Source organism: Lucilia cuprina, chromosome 4 (genome assembly GCF_022045245.1).
Source record: "Lucilia cuprina isolate Lc7/37 chromosome 4, ASM2204524v1, whole genome shotgun sequence".
Lineage (NCBI taxonomy): Eukaryota > Metazoa > Arthropoda > Insecta > Diptera > Calliphoridae > Lucilia > Lucilia cuprina.
In genome coordinates, this window is record NC_060952.1 from 60,249,028 (window position 1) to 60,260,554 (window position 11,527).

An 11,527-nucleotide genomic window follows, 5' to 3' on the forward strand; every position below is an offset into this window, starting at 1 on the left:
AATATTCACATTAAAAAGCATTTGAAAATATAAAAAATATATTTTATAAATTATTTTATAAAAAATCGGCTTAGCTGATGCAGCCGGCCTTAAATGTTGTACTAGTGAAACTAGTATAAGTCGGCGACGGCTATTAGCCGGCTCTCAGCCGAACGGCTTCTCTCTCTGAAATGGGGTGCAGAGATACAAGCCGAAACGGCTTAAATCGGCGGCGGCTGGCCGCCGGTAATATTTTTCAAGCCGCGCCGCCGCCGTCTTTTTTCGGCTCAAAAGCTAAGCCGGCTTAAACGTAGCCGCTGATAAAGATTGGAATCACACATGTATTTCGGAAAATAAATTCACCAATTTGAACGGAGTTGCCACTTTTTTAAATTATTATTGCAAATTGAAAAGTGTTGCCACATAATATTGTGCTAATATTAAAATTGTGAAAACTACTATAAATTTTCATTTTTCTGTAGAAAAAACTTACATAGAGACAGGTTTCTATATAACAGACTATTATTTTCAATATAATAAACGCTTATAAGTTCAATTTCTGAAGAAAAGGTTAAATTGAGCCGACAATTTAGCCGCCGCCGGTATTTTCTATAATAAGCCGCCGCCGCCGCCGCCGACCTAAAATGGTTACGCCGCCGCCGCCGATCATTTTGCATCGGCTTGTATCTCTGATGGGGTGTCAACAATTAAAAAATTTACAAACACAGAAAACTCAAACGCACTGGTTTGGTTTGATGAAAATCAAATTGAACCAGACAAAACATGTATTGAAAATGAAGAATCATAAATTTATTTTTTGATGAAACAACATAATTTTCATGTTTTTCTTTTTTGCCGCAAGGTAAATGAAATATAGATAAAAAATTTATACACTATTTTATTTAAATTCACAAGTATGTTGAATGTTGTTGTTGTTCTTCTTCTTTCATGTGTCATTTAACTTAGAGTGGCAGTATGGGGGAGAAAGACTCTCGGAGACACAAAGTCCATATTACACAGTCTTTTCAACAACGAATGTTGTAGTTGGTATAACAATACCTAACAAAAGAACGTACATAACAAAATATGTAAACAAAACAATCACAAAAATATTGTTTGTGAAAAAAGGCAAAAATATCGGTTTCTGAAAACGGAAAACGGGGTTCGATAGTAAATAACTAGTGCTATCGAAATCCAGGGATGTCACTTGCGAAAAATTAGAAGTTTCTAGTGTGTGTAAAATCAATGTGAAAAACTTAGAGATATTCGGCTTTATACGAACACACAAGTAATATGATCTGTCAAAATTTTTTGCAGAATAGGACGGATGGGTCCTCTATGAAGAAAAACTTTTTAACAAACTTTTTTCAACTTTAACAAATTTTTTTTCGAGTTACAAAATTATAAAAAAGCATTGCTTTATTTATAAATTTGTGAAAAATTTTCATAAAAATGAAAATCTTATTTAAGCACCAAAACTGAAATATATAATCGATAGGGAATCGAAAAAGGAATCGATCTCTCTTTAAGTATTCTTCGCGGTGCTTGCTATGATGTGTGATGTAACAAACTTTAAAGAAATTAAAAATTTAACAAAAAGCGTTTATACTTAAAAGAATTAAAAATATTCTTTGAGCAAGAAAACAGTAAATAGTGCCCGATGGGGAATCGATAGACTGAATTGATTTCATTTATTGGTACTTCCTATTAGTCAGTGTAACTTAAAATAGTTTGACGAATTCGCAAATTTTATGAAAAGGTTTTCATACCAAAGTAGTACTTGCTATTAGCCAGTGTACTGTAACAAACTTTGACAAATTCACAAATTTTATCAAAAAGTTCTTATACTAAAAAATTTTAAAACATTCGTTGAGCAGCTAAACTAAAAAAAGTGATCGATAGGAAATGGATAGAAGATTCAATCCGCATATAGATTTCATTTCTGAGTACTTGTTATAAGACGGTCTAATGTAACAAACTAGGACAAATTCTAAAATTTTATGAAAAAGTTTTTATACCAAAAAATTTTTAAATATTCGTTGAGCAGCAAAACTAAAATATGTGATCAATAGGGAATCAATAGGCAAATCGTACCGTATATTGATTTTTTCTGATTACTTGCTATTAGCCGATGAACCGTAACAGACTTTGACAAATTCGCAAATTTAATGAAAAAGTTTTTATATTAAACAATTTTAAAATAGTCGTTGAGCAGCAAAACTGTAATATATGATCAATAGGGAATTAATAGCACAGGGTATACAGAGACGTCACGGCAAAAAAGTATATTTGTCCCTTTCGCACGAAACCATTTCAACTGTTTTGTTTTGATCTTATTTTTTAGCGCGTTTTTATGATTTTCTTTTGGTTTTATTCTATAGCGCGTTTTTTTATTTTTTTTTAATTTTCTTGTTTTCTTATTAGAGGTAAGTACATTTTTTATAAATTATTTTATAAAATATTAAAATATATGTTTTTTTCTTGTTTCAGAAAGAGGATTTGTTGGAGAAAATCTAAAGTATTCTTATTGAAAAAAATTTATGAATTTACTAACATTCTTTTGTTTTCTTTACAGAAAATTAACAAAATAAGTCACAATGTAAGTATACAATTCAACTTTTTAAAAAGCAAAGGAATTTATTAATTTTTTGTTTTTATTACAGGAGCACAAGAAGATGTATTAAAGGTTGCCCCCCAGGCGAGCAGCTCCATTACTTCCCTACCGATGCTAAAAGGTGAGTTGAAAAGTGATATATTTATTGATTGTTTAGTGTAGACAAGAACAGTGGCAATCATTTGACTGAAATATCCATCGTCCGTATCCACAAAGGAAACTTTTTAGTACGTATGACGATATTGTTAATCAAATGACTGACAATGTTCTTGTATGGTGGCTGTATGTAGTTTTTCATTAATTTCTCTGTATTTTGCACAGCATTAGTTTTTACTTACAGAACTCTTTTTGCCAGATATGTTATGATATTTCGAAGCTTACGTTTGGCATAAAAGATTTTTCAGTTTCGCTGAAAATAGTTCGACTCCTCCGGTTGCATGTAGTGAAACTGCCCCAACTAGCTTTTTTATTCTATAATTTTACAATCGACTACAAACTCTTACCTAGAACCAATCACTCACAATTCCCGTCCTGTATTTATTTATTTATTAAAAATTCATTGTGTTTCGTAATTCAGCTCTGGGTGGAGGAAGACCGTCGTGCGTCGTTGCCATTATCGCTTAAGGGTAATCAGGCCGTCCTTTTTGCTCTGCCTTCGAGAGTTTTACGTTTCAAACAGCATTGGCTAATGTGTGACGTCAGATAACTGTACCGAGTTACAGTTTTTCTTGAGGTGCATAATTGGCCATGTGCAATCGTGTTAACTTAACCTAAGTTTTTAATTTGGAACATATGAGCTAGTTTTTTCTAGCTAGAATTGGTGATGGCGTTGTATAATTTTAATTACTGGCCAAATAAATCTTAGTTTTCGAAACTAAGTAACTTAAAGAACAAACAAACAAACAAAAATTCATTGTAATATAAAAGTCCCACTGGACCAAAATAAATTATATTACTATTGATTAATCTATTTAGAGCAGCGTTGCGCGTTCATATTGTTCTGATTACGAAGATTTTCGGCAATTCACACGTACATAACCCGATCGTAAATAAAACTCATAGCAAGAGCGTAAAAATTACAAAAATTATCTTTAGTTGCTTGACAGCATTCAACAAAGTAGGTTGATGTCGCTTTGTTTGAGAAATTGCAAACAAAACGTGTAAAAACAACAACACTACTTGCAAACAAGAGAGCAACTTGCAAAAAACTCATACACTCCAAAAACTTTTTAGGAATGCATAATAATAAATATACATAAAAACGACATTTTTAATACTTTTTTTAAACATTTTATATTCAAAAATCTAATCTTTGTGAAGAAATAACCATTTTTCTTTTCTTTGGATATGTTTTATCTGTAAAATTTACCATTTTACTTGTTATAAAACTTGATCATAACAAGCGTAATTAGAAAATATTTTATATAAGTGTTTTTTTAGTATTTTCTCACCACTACAATAACAGTTTCTCTTTCTGCGCTTGGCTGATTTAGAGCGTATGGACTAGTATTTGAAATAGTCATTAGTTTAGTTAATGGACTAGTTTATTGACTAGTCTAATGATTAGGCTTTTAACTAGTTTATGGATCTGTGAACTGGTCTATGAACCAGTATATGGACTGATTTGTATATAAATAGTCTATTTACTAATGTAATCATGGATCTTTCTATGGTATAATTTACTGACTAGCTCGCTGAATAATGAAATGATTATTGCTCTATGGACTAGTCTATAAACTACTGCGTAGATTAGTCTATATTTATTCGAATCTATGGACTAGCCTATGAACTATTAGCTACTTTTTGGATTAGTCATAAAACATATCTTCAAAGCCTCATGCAAAAACCCTTATAAAACTCTTCTAAGTATTACACTAAAAATTTGCCATTCTAAATCAAATAAATTTAAATTAAAAACTACTTAATAAGTATTTCCATAAGACATTCAACGAATGCATGCACTCGATCCACATATATGCCTTCCTAGTTTGTCATTAATAACAGTTTGAAATCATAAATTTTATCCTCTTAAGAATGTGTAATAAATGGTTGAAGTGGAGCCTACAAAGGCAACCAACAAATTCAACCACATGGAAATTCCAGGCACTTACAATGCAACCACATGAATATTCAACGATATTAAACCTGGAAACATGTCATTAAGTATGTATGGACCGGATTAAGTGGGACCCATAAAAGGGGACTGTTTGGTATTTTTTCGTTCTATAAATGGTACTTGTTGAATTTTTTATATATGTATTGCCCGGATTAAGTAAGGAACCATAAAAGGGGACTTCTTGGTACATTTTGTTCTTCAAAAGGTACTTTTTGAAATTTCTATTATATTGAACCTAACAACGTGTAACTAAGAATATATGGCCCGGATTAAGTGAGAGCCAATAAAAGGGAAGTTTTTGGTACTTTTTAAAGGTACTTTTTGAAACTTCTATAATATTGAACCTAACAACGTGTAACTAAGTATATATGGCCCGGATTAAGTGAGAGCCAATAAAAGGGAAGTTTTTGGTACTTTTTGAAATTTCTATAATATTGAACCTAACAACGTGTAACTAAGTATATATGGCCCGGATTAAGTGAGAGGCAATAAAAGGGAAGTTTTTGGTACTTTTTGAAACTTCTATAATATTGAACCTAACAACGTGTAACTAAGTATATATGGCCCGGATTAAGTGAGAGCCAATAAAAGGGAAGTTTTTGGTACTTTTTTGTTCTTCAAAGGTACTTTTTGAAACTTCTATAATATTGAACCTAACAACGTGTAACTAAGTACATATGGCCCGGATTAAGTGAAAGCCAATAAAAGGGAAGTTTTTGGTACTTTTTTGTTCTTCAAAAAGTACTTTTCGTTCTTCAACTACACGATTTTTTTTTTGTTGTACTAAGTGAATATAAAAAAAACATTTGTAATTAAGCGATATTTCGTGAGATTCAATGTATTGTTAAATTGTTAGTTTGTAGGTTTGTACAAATTTTACAATTTTTTAACTGAATTTTCGACCAGTTCCCATAGCCCGATTTGGTTGAAATTTGGCACACATAAAGACAAATAATAACAACGCAATGTTGTATTTGAAAAGTCGAATAAATTCAATGCTGTTGAAAATTTAAACTGATTTTTTGAACCACTTCCTTTAGTTCCTTATGCTGAAATTTGGAATTTAGAAATAACATTATAATGTTATGTTCGAAGTCCCAAAATTTTTTGAATTTTGTTTCTGTACCATCAATAATTTGTGTTATAACCAGTGAGAATCTGCTTTAGGAATGAACAAATACATATTTGATTCAAATGTGTATTGCTCAATCAATTATCTTTGGTCTCAACTTACTATAAGATCGGACTCAGAAACATGTTACTACCCTTGGTGACTAATAACCCCTAGCTTTTAATGGCACGGTTCCGTAAAGTGTAATGGGGTTGCACCTTCTAATAGGGTAGTGACGGTTACACATGTAACCAGCTTAGAAACGTAAGATTTTAGTTGAACCAAACAAATGATTATTCGTTCCGAAAGCTATAGATTTCACTGATCAATGACATAAATGAAAATTGTGCAGATCTAAATTAATTTCACTATTTTCCTAATTGAAGGGTTTTTTGTATATAAATTATGATGTCCTGATACTGTGTGGTCCTTACTGAATAAAAATTAAAAAATAAAACTTTATTTTTCATTTTTTAAATATTTTTTACATACACAAATAAAAAAATATACGATGAAAAAGATACACTAGTTTACAATATTTTTGTATGTTTGTGGACATATATCTTTGAGAATGGTTACTTATGGTAGTAGGCAATAAATCGATATATGTATCACACTTGAGCAAAAAACTTGCAAACTAGTGTTGTTATACACAAATACACACAGATTTCATTAATATTAATACCCAGTATTAATATTAATAATTTCGTTTTCATCTTTTTTAGACGAGAACAATGGCTGCAATTGCTAGGGTTAAAATCATCTTTAAAATCCAGCAAAGTCTGTAGCCGTCATTTTTCTAAGGAGAACTTGGATGGAAATCGGGTCCACAAGTTTTCCTACCCTAATAATGAATGTGTTGGTTCAAATGTAGGTAAACCACATTCCTCATCGGAAGTTTGTGGCTCGGACGTAACAGATATCGACGATATAGACGTACTAAAATATAAAGACTTAGAAAAGCAGGACAATTTAGAAAATAACAGTTTTCAAGATGACGTAGACCTTGTCTTAGAAGTGGTATACGATATAGACGTACTAGAAGATATAGACTTAGAGAAGAATAACAATTTAGAAAATAACAGCTACCAAGACGACATAGAACACATCGACTTAGAAAAGCTGTATAACGTAGACGTACCAGAAGATATAGACTTAGAAATCCAGACGATTTAGGAGGAGAGGTATTCGAGAACATAATAGAAGATGTCGATCAGGTTAGGGATGACCATAGAGCCTTAGTAGCAGAAGACTCTGTAATGGACTCGTGGGACAATGTTTTATATGAGAAAGGAGACGGACAAATGAGCGAAAAAAAGACCTTCAAACATGAATTCTAGAGTCAAATCTTTGAAGAGTGCAGTTGACCATTTTCGAACTTTGTATTTAGCAGAAAGGAGACTTAAAAATAAGTTAAAGACTGCCAATGCTAGGATGACAGCACAATTAAATAAGTGTAGGGAAAAGATAAAAACGTTAGAACAATCTTTAAATGTAAAAAAATGATTATTCTTCAAAAGTCTCTAAGACAATGTTAGTTTGTCTAAATAATGGTTTGAAAAACCATGAGAGATCCGAAGACACGTCGATATGATCAGGCTACAAAATTAATATCGTTAGGTATTTTGTTTTTATCGCCAGTAACTTATCGATATTTGGCTCCAATGCTTGACTGGCCTCAAATAAGAACCTTACAAAGGTTTGTAGAATGTTGGCCAAAAACACCAGAGTGTTGTTAGAGGGGAGTTTTGAGGCATTAAAAGTTCGCTCTCAAAACGAGCAAAAGTTTGTATCAGTATCCTGTGACGAGATGTCATTGAAAACCTTTCATATATATATATATATATATATATATATATATTATATATATATATATATATTATATATATATATATATATAATTATATATATATATATATATATATATATATATATATATATATAATATAATAATATATATATATATATTTTGTAGTAAATGATAGTAGAATATTTTTTATGTATGATAGCCCCCATATTGTAAAAAGTACCCGGAACTGTCTGTTGGATGTCCGAAACAACATTTATTTTAATAATAAATGCGTATCATGGAATGATGTTGTTCTTTTCTACAATGTTGATTCGTCAAATAAACTTCGATGTGCTCCAAGGAACACATCAATCCAAATAATTTTCAACGCATGCGAGTTGACTTAGCTACTCAAGTCTTAAGTAATACCGTTTCTACCGGAATGCGCACTCTACATAATTCAGGGAATATAGATCCTTCTAAAGCAGAAACATTTTTGAATACGACAGAATTTTTAAAATTTTTTAATGATTTATTTGACAAATTTAACATTCGTGCCGATAGTAATGTTTTCAACTGTTCTGATAAACAATTAGAATTTTTGAGAGAAGCCTCAAAACTTTTAAAAACTATTAAAATATATGATGAGAAGAAATCAGATTTGACAAGTATATTTAAATTTATTGATGGGTGGCAAGTGAATATTTCGTCAATAAAATCTCTTTGGCAATATCTTGAAAAAGAAGGTTTTCAATGCATTAAAACGCGTAGGTTAACACAGGATCACCTCGAACATTTCTTTGGCCAAATCCGCAAGGGATCAGGGAATTCAGTTTCGATTATGGCCCGAAATTTTTCTAGTTCCTTCCAAAAACGCTGGGGACTCCATTATGTTAACAATGTTGTCAATGGAAATTGCGAAAATATTTCGCCCAACGATTCTATAATCGATTTTTCTATAGTGGATGAAGCGTTTGCAATAGACAACGATAAACTTTGGAAAGAATTTCATTCTCTCCCTAACCCTTCCCTTAAAGTAGCAACAGAGACAGAAGTAGATATTAGTAAAGTTTCCTTAAATGAACAGGAATTTTTAGATAAAAGTGCTTTTGTGTATGTTTGTGGGTATTTTTACCTTAAAATCTACAAAATGCATGAATGTAGTCTTCCTTTGCCTTATTTTAATGGTAAGCCCATTTCAGATGAATTTTTATTCACCTATGAAAAGCAATTTACCAAATGCAATTTAGTTCAACCCCCCCACAGTGTCAGATTTTGCAAATTTAGGGGGACTAAACTCTTTTTTTTGTGTTTTTTTTTTTTTTTGATTATGTTCAAATGCAGTACGACAGACAACTGTCCAAATAATAAATAAATGCTTAAGAAAGTGAAGGAATGTAAACCAAAACAAGGTAACGGTATTCTGAATGTCGTGTATATTACAAAAAATAAAAATCTTATTTTTATCTGTCGAGTATTCAATAACTTTGAATCATTATAACTTTTTTGTTTATGAATATTTTTCCATTTTTTTTGCTTTTTAAAGGTATTAATCTATTTATTAATAGTAATAAAACTTTTTGAAAAATAAGTGAGGACACATTTTTCTGTGCCGTTTAAAGTAAGTCATTTTATTGTAAGTAAGTTTTGAAATTAACAAATATTTAATGGAATCAAAAATGCATCTTTATGCATACCCCATACAAATTTTTCCAATTTAGTGTATATTCATTTTATCTTCTCTTAGTGTATTTTACCCTTGCGAGAATTGGGTCTGATCATGATCGACAATTCATTTTTTGTTTTTAAATGTTTCAAATTTTGGACTTAGATGGCAGCACACATAATTAATTTTAAATATATTTGGGCCAAAAAACAAGTTTACTAACAAAAATATATTTAAAAATTGTAAATACAATTTCAAAAAAACTTTAATTTTATTGAAAATGCATATTTATACTTTATTTAACTATGAATTATTTTTATTTTGCTTCTTTTTTATTTTCTTTATATAATTTCATGAAGATTGAATTGTAAATACATTTTCAAAAAATTTTAATTTTATTAAAAATGCATATTTATACTCTATTTACCTATGAATTATTTTCAGTTTGCTTTTTTTAATTTTTTTTATATAATTTCATGAAGTTTGAATTTTTTCTTTATTGAACTATGTACATATTTATATATATTTACATTTCTGTATGTATGTATGTTATATTTGTATTATGGATTATTGGTATATATCACTTATATAAAAAATGTTTATTTTATATGCATTATCGGTTGTTGAATTATTGCTTATATTGTATAATATTGTATCTGCATTATTGCTTATATTGTATCTGCATTATATTACTTATTATTGCATTATTGTTTCCATCATTGTGTATATTATAAAATTTTCTAATATATATTACCCAGTAGAATAGTAATTTGGTCGTTGTTGTGATCACAAAATTTTGGCACCTAGGATTATGAATCGTAAGAATAAAGTGTATGATATTACATGTTCTACGATAATACAGGGGCAAGTGTAGCGTGTATTAAAGCTTCTCCTTGCCCAAGACCATCATGCGTGGTGAAGAGCCACATCCTACTTGAGGTGGTGCTGTTACCGACAAAACATGTTGGATCTAGACCAGAAAAGGTCGAAAAAAAAATCAATAACAAACTAAAGTCTTAGTTTGTTATTCGTTTATTCTATAAAAGTATAATTCCATTAAATAATTATTCATTATCATTACACAGTCTGAAATCAGCAAACCTCAAGAACTGTGGCCAAGATGCACTGAGACCATGATGAAACCTAGTTTCTCCTAACAGCTTGTGACATTGCGGTTGAAATTTTGACAGTAACTATACATTTATTTTGAACACCACTTAATATGATTACTATAATACTGACATGTTCTTAAATCTTAACAACATTCTAGATAAAGAAGCACCTTTTACTGAAGTTTCCAAATGCTGAAGTTTCTGATGTTTCCAAATGTCTGTGTTAAGTAACCCCAGTTTTTACAAACAAATTTAACATCAGAATACAATTCAACAATCATCACAATCGTTTTTTTTATTGTATTATTTTAACAAAAGTAATTGTTTATATGTTTAACTCGTTTTTATTTATATATCTTTTTTTGTGTAATTAAAAATGAATTGAAGATGAAAATAATCAGTAATCTGCATAATATTTAATAAATAAAACTATTATTTTGTTTCCAATTGACTTTTAGTTAATTTTTATTATTTTTCTTTTTAAATTTTATTTCAATAAATGTATATACTATTTGTAAAAGTACTAAGTTGTTTGTTCATTTTAAACTTACATATTAAACTTGATATATTAAACAAATAGTTATAGTTTAGTCTATAGTCTAGTCTAGTATATAGTCTAGTCTATAGTCTAGTCTAGTATATAGTCTATTCTATAGTCTAGTATATAGTCTAGTCTAGTCTTTAGTCTAGTCTATAGTCTAGTCTATAGGCTAGTCTAGTATATAATCTAGTCTATAGTCTAGTCTATAGTCTAGTATATAGTCTAGTCTATAGTCTACTCTATAGTCTAGTCTAGTATATAGTTTAGTCTTTAGTCTAGTATATAGTCTAGTCTATAGGCTAGTCTAGTATATAGTCTAGTATATAGTCTAGTCTATAGTCTAGTCTATAGTCTAGTCTATAGTCTAGTCTATAGTCTAGTCTATAGTCCAGTATATAGTCTAGTCTTTAGTCTAGTCTTTAGTCCAGTCTATAGGCTAGTCTAGTATATAGTCTAGTCTATAGTCTAGTCTATAGATTAGTCTATAGTCTAGTCTAGTCTATAGTCTATAGTCTAGTCTATAGTCTAGTCTATAGTCTAGTCTATAGTCTAGTATATAGTCTAGTCTATAGTCTAGTCTATAGTCTAGTCTAGTATAT

General features: G+C 30.1%; 1 long non-coding RNA gene across 8 annotated transcripts; it reads left to right on the forward strand.

Annotated features, from left to right (window-relative positions):
* Positions 1-671: 671 nt before the first annotated feature.
* Positions 672-10,910, forward strand: LOC124419452. 8 transcript variants are annotated; one of them, XR_006940617.1, is made up of 7 exons: positions 672-841; positions 946-1,211; positions 1,297-2,405; positions 2,470-2,578; positions 2,643-2,714; positions 10,361-10,464; positions 10,546-10,910. It is a non-coding gene; the product is annotated as an uncharacterized LOC124419452 (long non-coding RNA). The 8 variants fall into 8 exon arrangements; XR_006940615.1 differs by having other exon boundaries at positions 673-841; positions 946-2,405; positions 2,470-2,497; positions 2,555-2,578; XR_006940614.1 differs by having other exon boundaries at positions 676-841; positions 946-1,676; positions 2,324-2,405.
* Positions 10,911-11,527: the final 617 nt, after the last annotated feature.